At 38.5% G+C, this 13,470-nt stretch overlaps 1 protein-coding gene across 1 annotated transcript in view; it reads right to left on the reverse strand.

Annotated features, from left to right (window-relative positions):
• sdk1a (sidekick cell adhesion molecule 1a) overlaps positions 1-13,470 on the reverse strand; it is a 249,518-nt gene that overhangs the window by 105,393 nt on the left and 130,655 nt on the right. The window lies entirely within an intron of this gene.

The following is a 13,470-nucleotide window of genomic DNA, read 5'->3' on the forward strand; positions in this document are numbered from 1 at the left end:
TCCAGTGCCTTTCCAGCTCTAATGGCTCAGCCAGACGATGAGACAAATAAGAGTTCTTCGCCAGCAAGGTGGGAGTCAGTCGGTCTCTTTCAGTTAAGACAACAGAACTACCGGAGCCGTCTTCATCTCTCCAGCCCTCCTACAGGAGATAACGAGGAGCTATGAAGATCAGCCTTGTTGTTAATTTTGTCCCATTGTTTTCTTTTAAGTCTGTATGCATAATCAATTAATCACGGTTATCAAGGGGGCTATATTTAAAACAAATGAGGCTGTTTGTACTGTGCTTTGAGCTTCATGGATTTAATAAGACACTCCCCTTTCCACCCGGAGTTTGTGTCACCATTAAAACTAGGTAGCTTCTCTGTCTCAAACAGGTTTGTGCCCGACCAAGGCAAGGTGATACTGTGGTTATGGAGCACAGTACATGGTCTTTAACTGCTTGCATAATAAACTGCGATTGCGATTTTTTTTTTAGGGTTATACTGTATTGTCAAGTCGACACACCTGCTTTACTCAGAACACACAAAAGTAAAGTATCAGCAATCCTGTGTATATGGCTAGACAAGTAAAACACTGGTAAGGATTTCACATCGATTCACTGTTTGACACTACACAGAACAACTAGAGGCCATTGTTATTACAACCATTGTTATTAATGGAATGGAATAGTACTGCAGTCTTCTATTACAAAGTAAAAAGTGGATGAGATTATACATTGCACATAACAGTGACCAGGTCTGGCAATAACTCCTTTAAAAACGTTGAAAAGCATCAACATAGTCCCCCAGTGCAATACACATGTTTTTATTTATTTATTTTTTGCACGATGCAATTCTCATATACTTCCATAAATTTAGCTTGTGCTATCAAACAGGAGAAAAGTTTGTCAATTCATCAAAAAACTACAGTAGCGCTGCTGTGAGCTGGGAAGGACAGAGGAGGTCTTGGTTTCATTAACACTGTCAATAAAGTGCATGTCAGTTAGAGCCTTGACTCTTAATCTTCACCCCATCTATCTTCATGAGACGTGCTGTACTGATGAAAACTGAACACACATCTATTATCACTCGCAGACCTTTGTATCCTATAGCCATGCGAAACCTATCCAAGAACGTTATAGTGGAATCCACTTTCTATTACTAAATACCCAGACAACAAACTCTGCTTCGAAAGGGCATTTTGTGATGAGTGGGTGCTGGTATTCTCACAGCTTAATGTTTGAAGAATTCAGGAAGATAAAGGGGAAAAAGAAAGCTACTGTATACCGGAGAGTCAATCGAGCCTCCCTGGGGTAATCCCACAGGCCTCATTACTACCTTAAGCTTCAACATCTTCTTAAACATAGCAGAACTACACTGTTTGTCATGCACAAAAAATATATATAAAGTATTCAGGCAGAAATAAAATGGTCCAGTGGTAGAGAAAGAACGATCAATTGTCGTCAAGTACTTCTTACCAGCACTGTAACGACGGGAAAAAAAACTAATTCTGAGACGCTGAGCAGCCCGCACTCAAACCTACCTTGAAATGTGCGGTATTTTTAACTTCAAGTTAACTAAATGCTAAATGTGCATTTTTATTATCACACTTGTAAAAGGCAGTTTGATGGGCTTTTTTTTTTTTTTTTTTTTTTTAATTCTCTTAAAGCTTTTTTAAAATCTGCTGCCACTATAGGTTCACAATTACCTGCAAAGATGTTTTCCCCTATCCCCTTAGCCTATTGCAGACATTTTCATAAAATACTAACTAAAATCCAGCATACTGACCTGGCTGACCCTGTTTTCAACAGTACTGTAATGATCAGGCATGACTCGCATAATTTAAACCTATTTCTTTCAATTAACAAAAGAAAACACACGAGGAAAAAAAAAGAAAAAGCTATACCAAGTGCTCGCAGACTACCAAGCAGCATATTTATGTATCTTAGTTAAACTGTTAAACAACCTTCCCTGTATCTACTGCAGTTTGTCACAATTTTATTTTTCTGTCTGCTTCTGTACAACAAAAATTGCATGAGACACGAGAAGTTAAAATCTGTCTTGCCGGTTTTTGCATGGACTGCATAGCCAACAGGTTGCACAGAACTAATAAACACTTACCCTAATCTGTCTTCCAAATTAAAATTGTGAAACTTAATTTAAACTGCAAACAAAATCGCTGTCTGGACAGCAAGAAATGCCCAGTAGAAAAGGGATGGTACAAAACGCAAATAATATTAAAATATAAGGTACACTGGGAAAAAAAGCTAACAGTTACACACTGTATAATAGACCTGAGTAAAGTAAACCTCTCTGGCTTTCAATTAAAGTTTCAAGTTATAAAGACAGCTGCCTCAACCAGATCCCCAAACCTATTACGAGTCGCACATGTTAAGGCTACAGGACTAATTAGGATTCTGCAGTTAGTCAACGCTCTTCAAGGTGCTGCCAGTTATATCCCTTCTAGAGTGTGCTGTGAATAGACATTTATTTTGTTTCACATGTACATAAAAAGGAGGGGCAATGTTTAATAGACCATGAAGAGTACAAACTCCTTCACAAACAAAAACAGCCTTTTTTAAAAAAAAAGTTGTACCCTTTAGCCCGTGCCAAAGGGTACAGCGCTGTGTTGGGTGACGCATTGCTGTGGCGGTTTTTGCCCCCTGCAGATGGCAGGAGATTAAAAGCCCTATAACTGCTTAACAGCTGCTGCCTGCTTCACTGGAATTCTGTAAAGTTTTCACATTTTGTTGACACCTGAGCGTATTCCACGACGCTTTCAAATTAGACTTTACATTAGAATCTACACAAACTACTCCACATTGATAAAGTTAAAAAATGCATATACAATAGAAATAAGTAAGACTTAGAAAAAAAAAAAGATTAATCTCAGTTGCATAAGTATTCATCTGCTTTGCTACTGCAGGCCCAAATCAGCTCAGGTGCAAATGATTTGTTTGAAAGATCACAAAATTTGTGAAATGGTTTCAGCCTGTGTATACTCAAAGTGGTTTAACTTGTAGATAATTTCCCTCAGGTATATAAAGACTTTCAAGCTGCAACTCACATAGTGATCCAACAAAGCAACCATGAAGACCAAGGAGCTTTCGAAATAAGTCAGGGATAAAGTGGTAGAGAGGCACCGAGCAGGAGAAGGGTACAAGAAAATTTCAAAAGGCGCTGATTATCCCTCTCAGCACAGTGAAGTCCATCATTAAGAAGTGAAAGATGCATCATACCACCCAGACACTATCCGGTTGCCCTCCCAAACTGAGCAGCCAGGCAAGCAGGAATCCGGTTTGGGATGTCACTCTGAAGCCAACAATGACCTTGAGAGATCTGTAAAGTTCTGTGTCTGAGATGGGAGTCAGTGTTCACACATCAACAATAAGCCGATCCCTACACAAAGCTGGCCTGTATGGACAGGTGGCAAGAAAGAAGCCATTACTCAAAAAGCCTCATCTTAAAGAACATATGGAGTTTGTGAAAAAGCATGTAGATGATACTGCAGATATGTGGAAAAAGGTTTTATGGTCAGACGAGACAAAAATTGAACTTTTCGGTATAAATTCCAAGCGTTACGCCTGGCGCAAGCTCAACATTACACATCACCCAGTCAACACCGTCCCAACTGTCAAGCATGGTGGTGGCAGCATCATGTTATGGGGATGCTTCTCTTCAGCAAGGACTGGGAAGCTTGTCAGGATAGAGGGGAGAATGGATGGTGCAAAGTACAGGCGAATCCTTGAGGAAAAACTGTTTGAGTCAGCCAAGACTCTGAAACTGGGGAGGAAATTCACATTTCAGCTGGACAATGAAAGAGACCCGAAGCACAAAGCCATACTGGAGTGGTTGAACAAGAAGAGAATTAACGTTCTTGAGTGACCAAGTCAAAGTCCTGACTTGAATCCAATTGAAAATATATGTTGAGACTTGAAAATTGCAGTCCATCGACGATCCCCAACAAACTTATCAGAACTGGAGCAATTTTCCCGTGAAGAATGGGCAAAAATGTCACCATCCTACTGTGCAAAGCTAGTAGAGACATATCCAAAAAGATTCACCACAGTAATTGCTGCAAAAGAGGTGCTTCTACCAAGTAATGACTTAAGGGGCTGAACACTTATGCAACCAGTACATTTTTTTTTGTGTATTTTCTTTGCAAGTTTTCCTGACATTTAACCTCCTCTTCGTATAACAGTTTAACCACTACAGCTTTGAATAAAAAAAAAAGTTTGTTTGAAGGTTGATAAGAAGAAAAAAAAAATACTACAAATAAAATTGACAGATACAAAAAGTTTAAATGATTAAAAAAACATTTCAGGATGTTTTGGGTAAACATCAATTTCATTTGTATTTTTATTATGTTTATTTATTTTTTTATTTATTTTTTTTCTTGTCACTGACCAGAAGCTACTCGCTTTCATGCTGAAGGGGGAACTGCGTTGCTACTAAACACATTTTTGTGTTGATTCCATTTCAGTATGTTCAAAAGTTCTTATTAGAATATATTTAAAAAAAACAAAACACATTTAGCAACTCTTACTCGTTTACACTGTATTTAGTTTAACTTTCAGTAGATAATGGCGAATAACAGTTTAGGGATTTTGTATTATGTCTATGTCATTTGTATTTAAGGTTTCAACATTGTATTAATGTGCGACATAAATGGGCAGTAAAAGTGGCACAACAGACAATTCAAAAGGCGACAAGCTTTTCAATACAGGAGAAAAAAGACTTTCAATCAAAGTATTTGCCTTACAACATTTCCCCTGTGCAGTGAAATGTCACGGTTTGTAAACTACCTGCAACCACATCTTTAACAAAACATTCTTCAGAAGTATTCTCCCATGACTAAGACATGTAATCTAATATAAATAGCAAACTGGTGTTTCTGCTAGCTCTCTATCAAAGAAATTGGCCGGTTTTGTTACGTTACATTATCTTTTCTTCTTTGCAATGCTTTTGTATAATTGCAACTCGCAGCAATCCAATGCAACAAAATTGCAAAAATACAATAGTTGAAATTGGCAACTTTGTATTAACTGTACAGTAATAAAAAATGTCAAACGAATGACTGAGACTACTATTAGCATCAAAATGATTACCAAATGACTCAGTAGAAAAGATCTGTTTTCCAAAGCTAGCAGAAACATCAGTGTGTGAAGAGTCAAGTGTTTAAGTATGATCGCACATGCCGTGTGAACCCTGGGCTGGTGCGTTTACAAACGATCCGCTCAGGCAGGTTAGTATTCTCACAGAGCAAATAGAATAGATCCACACCACAGTTAATTGCCCAGGCAAGCGGAGACCCTAGATAATGTACAATGTAGAAGAATAAAAGAGCATAAATGGATAAATAGACCAGATGCCTGAAGGTTTAAATAGAAAGGAACAGTACATCGTTACATCATTAGCTACATAGTGAACGACATCCCAAAGACATTACCAAAGCATCAAAAACCCTACATATACCTCCAATGTTTGTTTTCAAACACACCTTCCCTTCACAAAGGTATGTTAAACATAGCGAAATGTTGGGAAGTTGTCTCTTTCAAGCAGAATGTGCGTTTCAAGAAAATCCCTCTCAGCCATAAATGATACTTTAATTCTGATAGGCAGGGTATAGCAGTGTTTGGAGACTCAACAACAGCCAGACCTGTAAGAGAAAGTGTGCTTTTTGGATTTGGAAGAGTCTCTGTTTAAGCCCGCATGGTGGCTGTAAACATGTCATTATTCAGACAGCATGCATCAAAGCCCAGCTGAAAGCGTCATAATCTACTATAAAATTACTGTAGTTTTTTATTTATTTAGTGGAATGCACACTAAGCACAAAACACCTATTAAGCATTATCTGAACCAAATGAGCATGCATCATTATGGTCCCAGTGTTGAGTGCACATGCCACAGAACAGCTGTACAGCATAACTGATCCAAATATGTTTCAGTGGTTTAAAGCATTCTAAATACCAATTTTGTGTTCTATATCCTCAAAGCAGACAAACCCCACAGCACTGTTACTGTAATCTGTGCTATATTTATACACAAATATAAGTCTTTTGCATTTGCTGGCTCACTACTGCAGCAATGATATTATACTAACTCTACTGTAGGCACAGTTGCTAAAACTGTCATTCTATTGTGTTATTTGCAACACTGCAATGCAACACTGTAGGATATGTGAGGGAAATGATTTTACATCAAATTCAGTATCCTGCTAGTGTTGCTGTCTTCATTAGAATATAGTCTATCCAGGGGCACACCTGGATACAGTACAAAGCCAAAAGACATTATGATGCCTCACTCGATTCTTCAACAGCTCTTTGAAAACTTTTTTGGTGTCTATTCTTTAGCAATTCAGTTGCTTTTGTTCCAATAAAGTCAATACATTACCCTAAGGGAACAGTGCATTTAAAGACACATCAACATTGTTGTTCTCATCGGTTAGACGTGCCGTTACAGTTATGGTTTATACTACAGTAATACGCCAATGCCAGTCACAGCATTGCATGTTGAAAATATAAGGATCAAAACATTTGCCTGAGCTTTTACAAAAAAAATACTGCAAATTGTATTTTGGTGTAACAAATTAGGTCACTTAGCATGCAACAAGCACATGCAGCTCTACAGTAGCTAAAAGTAAACTTTACGGATAAATAAATAAATACAAATAAACCACACAGAACGATCACAAGCACTATAACATGTCTGGGAAATGAAAATGGCATTTACTGAAGCTGTTTACTTTATCATAACTCTGAGATGCTCCGATCAACTGCAAACATCATAAAAATAAAAAAAAAAAGTTATGGGAAAGGTGCATTGAAACGGCATTTGAAGATATTTACTCTGCTTGCTTATTATTAGCAAACAAGATGAGAAACAAACCGGGCTTCCTGTGGCTGCTATCCGTGTTTGAGTGTGTGTGTGTGTGTGTGTGTGTGTGTGTGTGTGTGTGTGTGTGTGTGTGACCAAATCAAACTACAAGAATCTCTCTTAATCTGAAGAGGGTGCTGCACACCTCAGGCACCAACTGTGTAACAGGACATTATTTTTGTGCTCTAGAACTCAATGACACAGTTACAGAGTTAATATCCTGGATCAACTGGTGGAGTCCCTGTTCCTTCAATAACTCTTCCTTCTCCAGACTAAAAAGAATGATATTATTCAGCCTTTGAAAAGCTAGATGCATCCTTGAGAATGTAAAACTTAAAGTAGAAGCAAAGCAAGAACAAAGCTTCCTTAGGCCTTTGCTGTCAAGATACTAGCAGGGCAGTGTCAAAATACCAATTGAGAAAGCTTTTTGTACACAATGTATGCAGGATGCAAGATGATGAAACAACTTTCTTTAAAAGTTTCTTGCTGGAATACAGGAGTTGTGGTTGGAGCTACAGTCCAAAAGAATACATATAATGCATTTGTCTAGCGCTGACACAATCAGGTAAAATCCCATGTGGGCACCCAATGTTTTCCAATGTCACTTGAAAAAGAAAAACAGACAGGTATTCTGTATGAAGAGAAGAAGTGGATTGCAAATGAAATGTGAATCAAAACATTCTCCAGTCAAATGCTGGCACTGGAATCCAATTTCAAAGTCATCAAGCAAGCCACCCTTGAATCTCCAGTAGTCAAGTGGTGCTGCTTATATCATCATTATTTCAGCACATACAATGAAACAGGTGCTTTCTTGTCACACTAGACTTTATTTCATCTTCCTGGAGTTGTTCTGTGTGTATTGTTCTCACTGACAAGGTTTATTCGGTTGCCAGGCAACCAGGGGGCTGCCAGGTCACACTTTCTGCTCTCGGTAGAACCCAGCATTCATTTAGATAGCCAAGGTGCGACACTCCTGTCTGCCTTCCGCTGAAAGGAAGCGCTATCTGACATTTCAAAGCGTTTCCATGCAATTAATTACGGAATGTTTTCAGAGCCTGATTAAAATGGCTTGCTTCACAATAATCTAACCTTCTAATCCCCCTCCCCCTCCACCCTCCCAAAAAATAAAAATCATCCGCTGCATAACAATAAGCCTCTTTCAAGTTGATTATCAAGGATACAACCAATTTTTGCTGCAGCTCACAGTATTGTTTAAAGTTTTGCAGTTAAACAAACGTGTCAATTTTCAAATAATTTCCCTTTGCTCTACTAGTTCTCATTGCGTGCCTTCTTATAAACAGTAAGCGATTCATTGCTACTATGTTTCTGAAGATCAGTGCAACAGGTACTATTAACATGTACAGTATGAGTCTCTTACAGCTCCATAGCACCTTCCTTGAGGAAGCTGTACCAATTTACGTACTTTTATTTATTTATTTTTTTAATACTGGGGTGAGTTCAATAACCAGAACGCTCTCTCGTGGCGCCCTGTAACATATGTTAGCAGTTATAGAAGGGTCTGTTAGGAGCGAGCAGTTTCACTGCATATTATATATATATATATATATATATATAATATATAGGATATATATCATAATCAGTTTTTAAAAGCACATAAATATTACTTATCACACATTTTGAAGCTCCAGCAAGGCAGCTCAAAGCTGCTGTCAGGAAGCACTTGCGAGTGTGCATCATTCAATAGAAGAAGCATTGAAACGCCCTGGGGGCGCTCTTCTCATTGAACACACTCCTGGTTTTATAATTGTTTTTTTAGAAAAAAACAAAAACAAAACAACTTTTGTACAACATTCAGGTGGATCTCTTTCTCCAATCTGCTTTGGTTTGATTACACGTGTGTCCTGCTTGTAAAAGAATGCTGTGTGCATAACTAAAATGTCCCCCTACCCTCCACTGCTCTTCAGTCAGAAACATTGATTAGCTCCATAGGCATCCTTGTCACTTGCAGTGTGCATGCTGTTTGGATGATTCAGAATTATTCAAAAGTTAGCCAGCCTGTCAAAACAGGGGGAACTCGTATGTTCAACACACTTGCCAGCTGCACCTCCCAGGCAATATCCTGTCGGCCCCTGCTGTGCGTTGTGATACTGAAATGACATCACAATCTGAAAGATCGTCGGCGCTCCAGGTGTCATTCAGTAGGGACAGTGTGTTGGAGGAATTCACTTTGAATATTTCGCAATACAGAGAGGTACATGAGCTGTATACCTGAGTAGACTAGCAAACCAGTGGAACATGTCACTACCCTAAATATATATAGCACAGGATTCCACATGCATTAGTGACAATGAATACTGAATAGGCTTACACTTTTCAGGCATTCTAAACATATGTTTTTATATGAACACCGAAAATACTGATCGGATTGTTACCTAGTAAGAAGATAAAGCTCAGCGTCTCTGGCATCATGAACTAGGAAACGAGACTATCCAAGATCAAGCTCTTATTAAAAAACTAGAAATGGACGAGTCTGCTATGCAATAGGAGTGTTATTTCCATCCCTGTTCCCTCAGGCAATGATCATAGTTGAGGCTGAATTCTGCAACAAAGCAACAAAAAAAACATTTTAATATACTTAATGGGGGGTATTTCGCTTTGGGGACAAAATAAATAAAATCTTCAGTTCGCAGTGTTCAACTGAAAAAAGAAGACACTGTTCCAATTCCTCAGGTTATGGCAATAATCCTTCACATTCACTCTGCCAATTAGACATGGCACATGATCGTTTTATTTTATAGAACATGATGCTCCCCTGCCTTCACACATCCAGATGGATTCAATTAATACTCGAGACACTGGTGTTTAGCAAACTCACAGCACAGCACTGATACTACAACATTCTCCCTTCCTCTTCCTTTAGATGCATTCTGCAACTCTCGAAGACTATTTAATAAGGCTCTGGAATGTTCAAATTAATAATTCGGACATTCTTATAAGAATAGGCAACATGCTACAACAGAATGGAAATACCGCATGAGCACCACTGATCTACCTCAACATAGAACACAATGGCTCAGTCAGATAGCATTTCCAGGGACTGCATCAGTTCTGCTGTACCTTTAAATAAGCAGGGTTTCTTTATTTCTCCTGTTCCAGTGAGGACAGTAAACTACCTCTGTTTACTGTTATAGTTAACCCCATAACATCATATATGACACCGACCTAATTCGGATTACAGCGTTTTGGAAAACATTCCAGATAAGTGACACAATTCCTTAATGGTAAAAGGGCGACTGAGTGGGAGTATGTGGCTGAAGGGCTATTCAATTATGGGAGGAGTGTACAACCCAATCACTGGCCCCAGTAACCTCTGAAGACTGTAGCAGTGTCGATTGAAGATGTTAGCAAAAGAAAATAAAGGCAATAGATTCACTACAAATTGGTTTTTAGATGCACTAAGGCCTAAGAGGGAGCAGTTTGTTAATTTACATGTAAGAAAATCTTGCGCAAGTTAATTTGAACATAAAAATTTGCACCCCCATCGAATGCCATTACACACTGCTTTGTTTGTACAAAAAATAAAACTGACAGGCGTCTTTCAGCTGTGCACAGTAAACTGGTTCATAAACTTCATTAGTGTTAGTATTCCGGCAGAATGACAGAGACGCAGTGAATATATTCGTATTGTGTACGTATGAGTCTCTTTGCTGCAACATCTTCTTGAAACAGTTCTGAGAAATGATTGCCTTTATGTGGAATGTGGAACCAGGACACAAGCCAAGCCCCTTGCAGTCAGAGAAATAAAATGCAGAGATATGACCTTTTTTTACTTAAGGTAAACTATGCTCACCGTTTAAATCACCCAAGTTATTTCAGTACAAGTTGCTCAGTGGCCATAAGGCCACAATCACATCCCTGACATCCCTGAAATCAGTATACAGAAGCTCTTCTGCACCTTGCAGGCTCAGAGGATAATTCATACAGTCTGCCCACTGACTTGAGTTAATATTGTTATAGAATTGAAAGAAAAAAAGAAAAAAAAAAAGATCTGTTTGAAGCATTCCTGGTTTCAAACATTAGAATATAAAAGTAGAGTAACTTCTTGATCTTTTATTAACTACTAAGTTTTATATGATGCATTGTCATAACACAGGGGTGAGGGGTAAGGGAGGATGTACACCAGAAAGGATGCAGTAAGAGTACTGGCACACGCTGTTTGTTGCACTGTGCCCCAGCAGGATCTCTGCTGTCAGTCAGTTTCCTATCCAAGTTGTCAATGCTGAGCAAGTAACCCTGGAATTAACCTTTTTATTTATTTATTTTTTTACAGAGGTGCAGCGCAAATAAATCTGCATACCGGTGCTTTACGAGAATTCATGCAATCGCTTTGGTATGCACTGAGCAGCAACAATCTTCCTGTCTAATCGAAGGAAAAACAAATCTAATACAGATAAAAAATCCACGCTCTACTTCACTGTGGAAATTTAGCGTGATCAAGGAGCACGGTGTCAATGTAGGCTTACCAGTACAAATACTTGTGCATGTAAATGCAAACCGTTGACATCGTATGCATTATACATGCTTGTCATCTGGGCCTACAGCTAAAAAAGATACCTCTTGAATAAATAAATAATAAAACAAAACTTTTAATTTACGTTATTAAAGTTCCATTTTCACTACAAGGTTAAAATACATATCACTCACGAGCCACAGAACAGTATGCCGGTGAGTGGTGTTTATACCTTGGTGGCTCATTGTGAAAGACAAAGTAAAGGTTTTTCACACGTACAAAACTAAAACTCTGGATCCTTAAGAGTTTATTTTCATCTGAGCAACCTGGGTGGGATTTACAGATCAGAGAAAGAATCCATGCTGTACACCTGCAGCAGGACCTTTTTAACAAAGCAAACATCCTCTAACTTCACCAATCTCCTGGGAAAGAGTGGAAGACAGGTGATTTAGTACTTGTGAAAGAGGGGGGACACTGGCAACAGTCAAGCACAGTCCTTGAAGGCAATACAAACCTGACCTAAACACTCCCTGCCAATTGTGTTGAATTGTATGGTGGTTTCAGGACTGTTGTTTGGGAAACCCAGACCTGTTTCCTGGTTCTGTAGCTCTGATTACACCTTCAGTCAACACTACATAGATCTGGAAGACAGTGTCCTATAATCTAAACCTTCTCTCTCAATAGTTAAATTGCAGCGTTTGAAAAACAAACTCTTTACCTTGTCTATAACAGTCTAGCAATCTTAACACAGGAAAAGTGGTTGCATATTTAAAGTAAACATTCATAGAGTTGAAGTGAAGTGTACTTTAAATTGATAGTATGTCTGAGTCGACATAATAGGGCACACACCCTAAATTGAGATTTTTTCGCATGTCAGCAAAAGAATCCTGGATGTGTGTGAAAGTTTACCCACAGAAGCCCATCGATCCTGACCAAACAGATTTCAAGCAGTGTATATTGTAGGTCAGCATATAAATTCTGATGATAAATGATGACTCCTGTCAAAAGTAAAAATGCAATAGAGCAAATGTGGAGCAATATCCATTAATTACTTGGACAGTTTATTTATTTCATTAGTTTTTACATTCATAGAAAACTATTCAATATATCTCGTACATTAATATGTGCTTGACTGCACTGATAACAAAAATGACAGCAAGTGCAGAGTGCTACAATTCTGCAAATTACTTTACTTAACTAGCACAGTCGTGCAGGAAGCCAAACCATACCAACTTTGGGGGATTTGTTCAGAACTGGAAGAATTTAGCATTATCTGGGAATGACAGAGAGGCCATTAGCATTTATTGATCAGTGTTAATGGGAAGTAAAGAGGAAATCCCCAAATCTGAACCCGGCTGTGCCTTGAATATCTGCATCCTGAAACCAAGCCATCCCAAACTGCAGATATTAGACTCAGCTGACCAGCCAAGACTGGTTCTGGCAAACACAAGAGACTTAAGCAAAGAGAGGCAGCTTGGCTATTTTGGAGAGCTTAACTTTCTTGTAGGCTTGCAATATTTTAAATAATAGCTTGGGGAAATAAAGAACGTGTGCTGGCAGCAAGACAAATGTAATTTACAGCAAGTCTACATTAGGTTACAAAAGTCTGTTTGCAATATGTATTAATACAAGCTGTTGTGTGCTTAAATTAAGCTTGCTGTTCTTAAGAAATTATCTTATGGGTATGTTGTGGCTTCCATGTGTTGCTTTTTCTCCAAGTTGAACTTTGTTTGGGTTTGTTCAGGGACATTTTAATCCTAAATTGTATCATCCCAATACTAAGGAAGTCGAATTGTATCAGTGCTCCAAAAGTCCACATTCAATTTCCCATGTGTGTTTTATAAAACCACCTGCTGTTGGTTTACCGACCTTGCATGCAGTATACAACAGTAGTAAACATTCTGGGATTCAAAATCTACAGCATGCTTTACTGATTTCTAAAGATTTCAGATTTTCTCTGTTGCTTAACATGTCATCAGCAAACATTGCACAGTTTATTTAGCATGGGTGAGCTGGCTCAGAAAAGATGCAGCTTGTTTTGCAATGCACGCTTCAATGTGTATACACAACAGATAACCTGCAGTTTCCTGTCTCAGCAGACAACCACATCTGAGTGGCTTATTGCATCTTTCTAGTCGACCTCTT

This window comes from Polyodon spathula, chromosome 18, assembly GCF_017654505.1.
Source record: "Polyodon spathula isolate WHYD16114869_AA chromosome 18, ASM1765450v1, whole genome shotgun sequence".
Lineage (NCBI taxonomy): Eukaryota > Metazoa > Chordata > Actinopteri > Acipenseriformes > Polyodontidae > Polyodon > Polyodon spathula.